At 51.0% G+C, this 10,945-nt stretch overlaps 1 pseudogene; it reads left to right on the top strand.

Moving 5' to 3' along the window:
• Positions 1-3,945: 3,945 nt before the first annotated feature.
• Positions 3,946-10,583, top strand: LOC114694749 (annotated as a pseudogene).
• Positions 10,584-10,945: the final 362 nt, after the last annotated feature.

Below are 10,945 nucleotides of genomic sequence, written 5' to 3'. Positions count from 1 at the left end.
AGTAAACTGGAAGCCATCATAAAAGCAAATGACTCAGTTGTAATTGAACATTTCCTGTCCTGACTGTCTGTTCCCAAATACTCGGCAGCCACTTCCCAAATTACCACATAGAGGCTTATATTAATTATAAATGTTCAGCTGATAGCTCAGACTTGTTACTAGCTAACTCTTACACTTAAATTGATCCATAATTCTTATCTATGTTTAGCCATGTGGCTTGGTACCTTTTCTCAGTACAACATTCTCATCTTGCTTCTCTGCATTTGCGGGCAACTCTCTGACTCTGCCCTTCCTCTTCTCAGAATTCTCCTAGTGACTCTCATGCTCAATCTCTTCCTGCCCAGCTATCAGCTAGTCAGCTTTTTATTAACAAATAAGAATAATACATATTCACAGTGTAGAAAAGGATTTTTCCACACTGTTCAGTCTTCTATCCCACAGGGGTCCCTGATCTCTGAGGGGAGGGATTTGATGGAGGTATCTCATTTAGAGCAGACTGTTCCATGGTCTCTTATTCTCTGCATAATGTTTAGCTCTGAGTCTCCATTTCTTCCCATCTGCTGCAGAGGAAGCTTCACTCATGATGATTGATCAAGGCATTGATCTAAGAATACAGCAAATTATCATTAGAAGATATTTTATTGCTATGTTTTTGTTGTTCATTTGTTTGTTTGTTTGTTTTTAAAACAGCAGTATTTAGCTTTATGCTAAGCCTCTGAGCTATCTGATCTCATGTTCTTCATCACCCAAGCAGTACTGGGTATGGGTTCCACCTCATGAAGTGAGCCTTACATCAAATCTGGTATTCTTTGGTTGGTCCCACAAGCTTTGCACCACCATTTCACTAGCATATCTTGCATGCAAGACACCATTGCAGATCAAAGGGTTTGTGGATAGGTTGATGTTTATGATGCTCCTCCTTTGGTAGAGTGCAGAGTACCTCCCTATATCCAAGACATTAGCACAAAGGAGTAAAGGCTGTAGGTAGGCACAAGCTCTAATTCTCCATATTCAATGAGTTCTGTAGGTGTTTCTTCAGGATTGAGGCCTTGTTGTTGGTTTGTGGAAAGCATCTACAGTCTATGCAATAGTTTAGGTAGTTCAGGGGTTTCCATTAGACCACTTTGGCCAACAACTCAATTAGATGTAAAGAAACTTCAGTACTGGAAGCTTCATTTAGTGGCAAGAGATGACCAGCTGGGACTCTGTTTCCCCTTGTTATTTGGCAATTTCATCTAGATCATCTTCATATACATGTATATATTGCAAAATTTCTACTTATTAGGTTTTGATACTACGCCTCAAATGACTTCTAATTTTAACTGTCTCTCCCTATATTCACTCCTTCATTCTCTTTTTCCTTACCCATCCCTACTTGATCCTCTCGTTCCAGCCCCCCATCCATCCATAACAATCTATTCTGTTTCCCTGTTCTAGGGAGATTTATCTGCTCCTATCCCAATCCTATACTTTATACCTAATCAAGTGGTTCTATGGATTGTAGTTTTGTTATCCTTGACTTAAGAGCTAATATCCACATATAAGTGAATACAAACCATATTTGTCTTTCTGAACCCTGGTTACCTTAATCAAGATTTTATTTTTTGTAATTACATCCTTTTACTTGAAGTTTTCATTTTTTTTTCGAGACAGGGTTTCGCTGTGTAGCTTTGCACCTTTCCTGGAACTCACTTGGTAGCCCAGGCTGGCCTTGAACTCACAGAGATCCACCTGGCTCTGCCTCCCGAGTGCTGGGATTAAAGGCATGCGCCACCACCGCCCGACTGAAGTTTTCATTTTTTTTTTAAATGAGTAATAGCCATTGTATAAAGTAGCTCATTTTCTTCATTCATCCTTCTATTGAGGAATATCTAGGTTATTTCCAATATTCGGTTATTATGAATAAAGCAGAAATGAACATAGCTGAGCAAGTGTTTCTGTAGTAGGAAGAAGCATCCTTTGGGTATATGCCCGAGAGTGATATAGCTGGATCCTGAGGTAGATGGATTCCCATCTTGCTGAGGAAATGTCACACTGATTTCCATCATGGCTAGACAAGTTTGCAGTACCACCAGCCATAGATTCTGATGGACATAAGGTGAAATCCCAAAGTAGTTTAGGTTTGATTTTCCTGACAGCTGTTAATGTTGAATATTTCTTTAAGAGTTTCTTAGCCTACTCTCCTTTCATACAAAGATACCCCCACAAAAGACTGCTGGCAATGGTTGAGAGACAGCCGGGACTGACCTACTCTGGTGATGGGATGGCCAAACACCCTAATAGTCTTGCCAGAAACCCAATCCAAGGACTGAGGAATCTGGATGCAGAGATCCACAGGTAGGCCCTGGGTGGAGCTCCAGGAGTCTAATTAGCAAGAAAGAGGAGGGTTTATATGAGCGAGAATTGTTGAAACCAAGGTTGGATAAAGCACAGGGACAAATAACCAAACGAATGGAAACACATGAACTATGAACCAAAGGCTGAGGGGCCCCCAACTGGATCAGGCCCTCTGAATAGGTGGGACAGTTGATTGGCTTGATCTGTTTGGGAGGCATCTAGGCAGTGGTACCAGGTCCTGTGCTCATTGCATGAGCTGGCTGTTTGAAACCTGGGGCTTATGCAGGGATGCTTGGCTCAGTCTGGGAGGAGGGGACTGGACCTACCTGGACTGAGTCTACCAGGTTGATCTCAGTCCTTGGGGGAGGCTTTGCCCTGGAGGAGGTGGGAATGGGGTGTGGCCTGAGGGAAAGGGAGGCGGGTAGGAGGGGGGAGAACAAGGGAATCGGTGGCTGATATGTAGAACTGAATGGTATTGTAAAATAAAATAAAAGGAAAAATAAAAGAGTTTCTTAGTCATTTGAGTTTGCTCTTTTGAGAATTCTCTGTTTTCATCTATATTGTTGTTTTCTTTATTCCTTCACCCTTTTGGGGGCCTACCACCCAGCTCCCAAATAAATGCACAGAGTCTTATTATTACTTAATGTCTGGCCTTTGCTTGCTTATTTCTAGCCAGTATTTCTTAACTTACATTACCCCATCTGTTTGGGAATGTTAGCATTCTGGCCCGCCCCTTGGGGACCTGCCCAGCATCCTGATGTCATCTTACATAAAACCCCCTTTAAGAGGAAAAAACCCCTCCCCTCTCTTCTCTTCTTTCTCTCTCTTCTCTCTTCTCTCTTCTCTCTTCTCTCTTCTCTCTCTCTCTCTCTCTCTCTCTCTCTCTCTCTCTCTCTCTCCCTATCTCTCCCCCTTTCTTCCTCCCTCCCTTCCCTTCTCCCTTTACCCTTTAGTAATAAAACTTTCCACATGGATGCTGACATGCATAGTGTGAATGACTTTCCACCATGCCTCTTTGGCTATCTCCTGCTGTCTCCTGCATGGTGTGTCTCCCTTGCCCACTGGGCACCTTGGCTCAAACCTGCCAAGGCTGACACATACAGTTTTACAGCATTGGTGCTACATGACTCGCCAGACCCTCCTGGTGCATTTCTCCTGCCTGCCGGCAGTCTGAAACACACTTGAACCCCTGGAAGCTTCAACACTCACTTCATGTAACAATGCCATAATCTATAAGCATACCCCTTCCGGCCATTTTCCAAGAGTGAGGATTCATCTTGACTGTGGTTTTTCATCTCTCAGCCCCATTCGTAAGCGCTGGTACCAGGCAACCACATGTCCTCCAGGTTTTGCCCTGACACCCATTCTCTGTTTGATGAAACATTGAGCAGTTTGCTCCATTTGAATCCTTGATTAATCCCCAGGACACCAAGGATCAATAGGCATTGGATTCCATATTTCTCTACCTTACTCATCAAAAATGCTCCTATCACCACATTCAGACTTGGTCCCATAATCAGCCTCCCACCACCTTGGAAATGCCTACCCCCACCCCACATACAATTCTATTCTCTCTCTGTCGCCTCCCTCCTGCACCCAGCTGCCCAAATGCCTGGCAGCTGGTGTCCGGGTGAACCACACAGAGCTCCGGCCCCTGCCACCACTGCTCACGGTGTCAGGGCGAGGTGAGCAGAGCAGAGCCCTGCTTCAGCTGCACCAAGACTGATAATCCCTAGCTCCATTCTTACAGTTTCTTACAGGCTGCCTTATACTGTAAACTCTTATTTTAGGATTTTCAACTTGGTTAGCTGAAACTTTCCCAGGATCTCTCTGTTAAAGTTTATTTCTTTGAAAGACCCCAGCAAACTTGCTTAGCCTAACACCATTTTGAGCTAAGCCTGAAAAGTACAGGAAAGTTCAGGGTGTCTGCGGTCGGCCACCTGGCCCCAGAAAAGAGTACTAAAGGTCAGAAAAACAACTTGGAGCCAGACAGCAGGCGTGTTGAGCTCGGGGAGAACCCACGAGCTGTCCTGAGTTTGAACCTGGCCTCATTTGAATCGTCCAATCAGAACCCTGTAAACCGAGCTCCTCGTGCTCCTGCTGCCAGACCCTATAAAAACCCTCCACTCCAGCCCGTGGGCCCGCCAGTCTCTTGAACCTCTGGAGGGACTGTGTTGCCCCGGGTACCTGTGTTCCTGAATAAAGCCTCTTGCTGTTTGCATCTGACTTGTGGTCTCGGTGTGATCTCTGGGCGAGGGTCTCTCCAGAGGGAAGACTGCCTTTGGGGGTCTTTCATTTGGGGGCTCGTCTGGGATCAGAGACCCCTCCGCCTCGGGACCACCGACCCACTGTCAGGAGGTAAGCCAGCCGGCCTTGGTGTATGTCATCTCTGTCCTGTCTGAGTGTTGTCGGTTTGTCTGAATGTTGAATGTTGTCTGTTTGCGCGCCTGAATCGGTCTGGAGTCAGTGGGGCTGAAGGAGCTGACGAGCTCGGACTTTGCCACTGCAACCCTGGAAGACGTTCCACGGGTCTCTGAAGTCCCCTCTGGGGCACGGGAAGTCCCCTCTGGGGCACGGTCTGAAGTCCCCTCTGGGGCACGGTCTGAAGTCCCCTCTGGGGCACGGTCTGAAGTCCCCTCTGGGGCACGGTCTGAAGTCCCCTCTGGGCACGGTCTGAAGTCCCCTCTGGGCACGGTCTGAAGTCCCCTCTGGGGCACGGTTTTTCAGGGCCATCCCCGAATCAGAAGAATACGTGGTGCTGGTAGGGGACGGAGAATTTAAAGACTCCGTGTCCCCATCTGAGTTTTTGCTCTCGGTTTTACACCGGAGCCGCGCAGCGAAACTGTTTCTTGCTTGTGTTGTCGGTTCGTTTTGTGTTCTTTGCCTAATCCTTCTCCATCCAGGAGTTAATATGGGACAGACTGTCGTTACCCCCTTGAGCCTAACTACTGACCATTGGTCGGACGTAAAAGGCCGGGGCAGAAATGAAGGTGTAGTCATCAAGAAAAATAAATGGATGACCCTCTGTAAGGCTGAATGGGTCATGATGAATGTAGGATGGCCACGGGAAGGGGCATTTAATCTCTCTCTCATTTCCCAGGTTGAGAGGAAGGTGTTTGCCCCTAGCCCCCATGGGCATCCAGACCAGGTTCCCTACATCACCATTTGGAGATCCTGGTTGAAAACCCATTCCCCTGGGTCAAGCCCTTCCTCCCACAACCCCCTCTTACTCCCCAGCCTTCGGCGCCTCCTAATCCCTTTCTTCTCTCTACCCAGTCCTTCCCCACAGGGAGCCTTCCAAGCCCCCTGTCCTTCCCCCTGACCCTAACTCTCCTCTCCTAGACATGCTGGTGAATGAACCACCGCCCTACCAGCCGACCCCCCCAGCGTCACCCGCGGCCCCTGCGGCTGCACCCGCGGCGGCCCCCGCCGCGGCGCCGGCTGTGCTCGCGGCGGCCCCCGCCACCCCGGCGGCTGTGCTCGCGGCGGCCCCCGCCGCGACCCCGGCGTTGTGCTCGTGCGGCGGCTGTGCCCGCGGTGACCCTAGTCGCGACGCCGGCTGTGACCTCCCCGGCGGCCGCCCCCCTTGTGATGACCCCGCTCGCTGGAGACTCGGAGGAAGAAAAAGAAACAGTCCAGTCCCCCATCGCAGGCCGCCTCAGGGGCCGCCGAGCCGGCCCCCCCACTGAGTCCAGAGCCTTCCCGCTTCGGGAAGGACCCAATCATCAGTTACAATATTGACCCTTTTCTGCCTCAGACCTTTATAATTGGAAACAACATAATCCCCCTTTCTCCAGGGATCCTGTTGCCCTGACCGGCCTAATTGAGTCCATCCTAGTGACTCACAGGCCGACTTGGGACGACTGTCAGCAGCTCCTGCAGACCCTCTTAACCGTAGAGGAAAAGCAGAGAGTTTTCCTGGAGGCCCGGAAGCAGGTTCCGGGCGATGACGGGAGGCCAACCCAACTCCCAAATGTCATCGAGGCAGCTTTTCCCTTGACCCGCCCAGACTGGGACTTCAATACACCTGAAGGTAGGGAGCATCTATGTCTCTATCGCCAGTTGCTCTTAGCGGGTCTCCGAGCGGCCGCCAGAAGGCCTACCAATTTGGCTCGGGTAAGGAATGTGATGCAGGGAAAGGAGGAATCACCCGCTGCATTTTTAGAGAGGCTGAGGGAGGCTTATAGGATGTACACTCCGTATGATCCAGAAGACCCAGGGCAAGCACCAGGTGTCATCTTATCATTTATTTACCAGTCTAGCTCAGATATCCGAGCCAAATTGCAGCGGTTGGAAGGTTTACAGGCGCTAGGTTTGCCAGACTTATTGAAGGAAGCAGAGAAAGTGTACAATAAGAGAGAAACTCCTGAAGAGCGTGAGGAAAGGAGATGGCAGAAACAAGAGGAAAGGGACAAGAAACAGCATAGGGAAATGAAAAAGGTTTTGGCCGCCGTTGTGTCTAAGGGACAGCGGAGAGAGGGAGATAGGTTGGGAGAGCGAAGGAGGCCACCCCTTGATAAGGATCAATGTGCTTACTGTAAGGAGAAGGGACACTGGGCCCGAGACTGTCCCAAGAAGCTACAAGGACCCCGCCGACCCAAGCCCAAAACTGTGGACCTCCTTAGTCTAGAGGACTAGGGGAGTCGAGGCCAGGAGCCCCCCCCCAGCCTAGGATAACCCTCAAGATCGGGGGCAGCCCGTGACCTTCCTGGTTGTTACTGGTGCCGAACATTCAGTCCTAACCCATGCCGGAGTGCCTCTTAGCCGGCATTCTGCACTGGTGCAAGGGGCAACTGGAAACAAGAGGTATTACTGGACTACCGAGAGAAAGGTCCAACTGGCATCAGGGCAAGTAACTCACTCCTTCCTGCATATACCTGAATGCCCCCATCCGCTGTTGGGACGGGACCTATTAACCAAATTGAAGGCACAAATCTACTTTGATGAGAAGGGACCAAGGGTCACGGGTCCTAAAGGAGACCCCTTACAAATCCTTGCCCTCAGCTTAGAGGAAGAATACCGGTTGTTTGAGGCAGAACCCCCGGAGAAATCACCTGAAGAGCTACAGAACTGGCTGAGAGAGTTTCCTCAGGCCTGGGCAGAGACTGGGGGCTTGGGGCTGGCACGCGATCAGCCGCCGCTGATGATCTCACTAAAGGCCTCCGCGACTCCCATTTCAATCAGACAATACCCAATGTCACGGGAAGCTCATGAGGGATTAAGCCCCATATTCGGAGACTCCTGGACCAAGGGGTCTTAAAGCCCTGCCAGTCACCTTGGAACACCCCTCTCTTGCCTGTTAAGAAACCGGGGACAGGAGACTACAGGCCGGTCCAGGACTGGAGAGAGGTCAATAAGCGGGTGGAGGACATACACCCCACGGTGCCTAACCCCTATAACCTTCTGAGCACCCTCCCACTGACCCACGTCTGGTACACTGTGCTAGACCTGAAGGATGCCTTCTTTTGTTTAAAACTGCACCCTCAAAGTCAATTGCTATTCGCTTTCGAATGGAGGGACCCAGAAAAAGGGCTCTCGGGACAATTAACCTGGACCAGGCTCCCGCAGGGTTTCAAAAATAGCCCAACCCTCTTTGATGAGGCCCTACATGCAGATCTGGCCGGATTCCGGGTTGAACACCCAACCCTGACTCTGCTCCAGTATGTGGATGATCTACTCCTGGTGGCCAGGAGTCGAACCGATTGCATGGAGGGCACTCGAGCCTTACTGGCCAGACTTGGGCAGAAGGGCTATAGAGCCTCAGCCAAAAAGGCCCAAATATGCCGAGACAAGGTCACCTACCTAGGCTACACCCTGAGCGGGGGGCAAAGATGGTTAACAGAAGCAAGGAAGGAGACGATAATCTCCATCCCCCCTCCTCGGAACCCCCGCCAAGTTCGAGAGTTCCTGGGTACGGCTGGGTACTGCCGCCTTTGGATTCCTGGCTTTGCCGAACTGGCAGCCCCATTATACCCCCTCACTAAACCAGGGACCATGTTCCAATGGGAGGAGAAGCATCAGAAAGCGTTCCAACAGATCAAGAAAGCCTTGCTTGAGGCCCCGGCTCTGGGTCTGCCAGATCTGACCAAGCCCTTTGAGCTGTTTGTGGATGAGAACTCAGGCCTTGCTAAAGGGGTACTGGTGCAAAGATTGGGACCTTGGAGGAGACCTGTAGCGTATTTGTCCAAGAAATTGGACCCGGTGGCTACAGGATGGCCTCCATGCCTCCGCATGGTGGCAGCCATTGCCGTATTACTCAAAGATGCCGGAAAACTGACTCTGGGACAGCCATTGACTGTGCTGGCCTCCCATGCAGTGGAGCCTTGGTCCGACAACCACCGGACAGATGGCTTTCTAACGCCAGAATGACTTACTATCAGGCTTTATTACTGGACTCAGACAGGGTAAATTTTGGGCCGGTAGTTTCCCTTAACCCTGCTACCTTGCTGCCACTGCCTAGCCCCTCCGAGGAGCATGACTGTCTCCAGATTCTAGCCGAAGCACATGGCACCCGCCCCGATCTGACAGATCAGCCGCTTAAGGACCCAGACGCTGTCTGGTACACAGATGGGAGCAGTTTCCTGGAAGAGGGGGAACGCAGAGCCGGGGCAGCTATAACCACCGAATCGGAAGTGGTATGGGCATCGTCGCTCCCGCCCGGGACATCGGCCCAGCGTGCAGAACTGATTGCGCTCACCCAAGCTCTCCAGATGGCAGAAGGTAAGAAGCTCACAGTTTATACTGACAGCAGATATGCCTTCGCCACTGCGCATGTCCACGGAGAAATCTACAGACGAAGAGGCCTGCTGACGTCCGCGGGTAAGGAAATCAAGAACAAAAAAGAGATCCTAGACCTCCTAAAGGCCCTGTTCCTCCCGCTCCAACTCAGTATTGTCCACTGCCCGGGGCATCAAAAGGATGACTCGGCGGCAGCCAGAGGGAATCGGCTGGCAGATCTGACTGCTCGAACAGTGGCTTCCCAGCCAGCAGGAAACAGCCAGTTAATGGCTATACAAGAACCACAGCCTGAGAGAGACCCCGTGCCTATAGCCCAGAAGACCATGAGCTAGCAAAGAAAATGGGGCGGACTGGGAACAAGGAAGACAGGCATATATACTAGGGGACCGGATGGTCATGCCAACCACCCATACCCGATATATGCTGAGATTCCTCCATGCATTGACCCATTTGAGCAAAAACAAGATGAAGACCCTATTAGACAGAGAAAACACCGGGGCAGTGCTGCTGAACCAGGATCAGGTACTCCAGCAGGTAACTTCTACCTGCCCAGCCTGTGCTCAAGTCAATGCAGGAAGGTTCATCTGAACAAGGGGGTCCGCCAAAGAGGCCATCGTCCTGGTGTTCATTGGGAAATAGACTTTACAGAAATAAAACCTGGACTCTACGGGTACCGGTACCTCCTGGTCTTCGTGGACACTTTTTCCAGATGGATTGAGGCATTTACAACCAAGAATGAGACGGCTAACGTGGTAACAAAGAAACTGTTGGAAGAAATCTTCCCCAGGTATGGGATGCCTCAAATATTGGGTCAGATAACGGGCCTGCCTTCGTCTCCCAGGTAAGTCAGAAGGTGGCCAAACTATTGGGGTTGATTGGAAACTTCATTGTGCATACCGCCCCCAAAGCTCAGGACAGGTAGAACGAGCTAATAGAACAATCAAGGAGACTTTAACCAAATTAACGCTTGCAACTGGCACTAGAGATTGGGTGCTCCTACTTCCCTTGGCTCTCTACCGAGCCCGAAACACTCCTGGCCCACATGGCCTAACCCCTTTTGAGATCATGTACGGGGCCCCACCTCCTGTTGTAAGCTTTCTCCATCCTGATATTTCATCTTTTGCCACCACCCCTACTTTAGAGGCACATCTTCAAGCCCTCCAACTGGTGCAGAGGAGATCTGGAAGCCCCTGGCCAAAGCTTATCAGGAGCAGCTAGACAAGCCGGTGGTGCCCCACCCCTTCCAGATCGGGGACTCCGTTTGGGTCCGACGACACCAGACCAAGAACCTGGAATCACGGTGGAAGGGGCCCTACACTGTCTTGCTGACCACCCCCACTGCACTCAAGGTCGACGGGATTGCTGCATGGATCCACGCCTCTCATGTGAAGGCTGCCAGGGAACCCGACCCAGCAGGATCCAGAAAGTCAACATGGACAGTGCGCCGCACACGAAACCCCCTAAAAATAAGGTTGGCCCGCAGCTCCTCTTCCTCCCCCTCCTCTTGATCTCCGCTTACCCCCAGGGACTAGGGAGGCAGAGAGCCCGCACCTAGTTAAGAGGCTCACTTGGCAGGTCATCTCACAACCTGGGGAGACGGTCTGGCAAACGACCGCCCTTCACACCCCCTTTACATGGTGGCCTAACTTGCACCCAGATCTCTGCCAACTAGCAGCAGGGTCAGAGGACTGGGACATCCCTACCACTGACCCCATGAACCCCAGAGCACCAGACGTCTGTCAGGATGGTAAGGGAACTTGCAAATGTAGTGACGAGAGATACGGATGCAGTCACCCTGAAACCAGGGCAGCCCTGTCACAACTATCCTTCTACGTCTGCCCCCAGGATGGTAGGGACAGAAAGATGATTA

Source organism: Peromyscus leucopus, chromosome 3, assembly GCF_004664715.2.
Source record: "Peromyscus leucopus breed LL Stock chromosome 3, UCI_PerLeu_2.1, whole genome shotgun sequence".
Lineage (NCBI taxonomy): Eukaryota > Metazoa > Chordata > Mammalia > Rodentia > Cricetidae > Peromyscus > Peromyscus leucopus.
The sequence above is the reverse complement of the archived record's forward strand: the minus strand, read 5'-3'. Positions and strand labels throughout refer to the sequence as shown.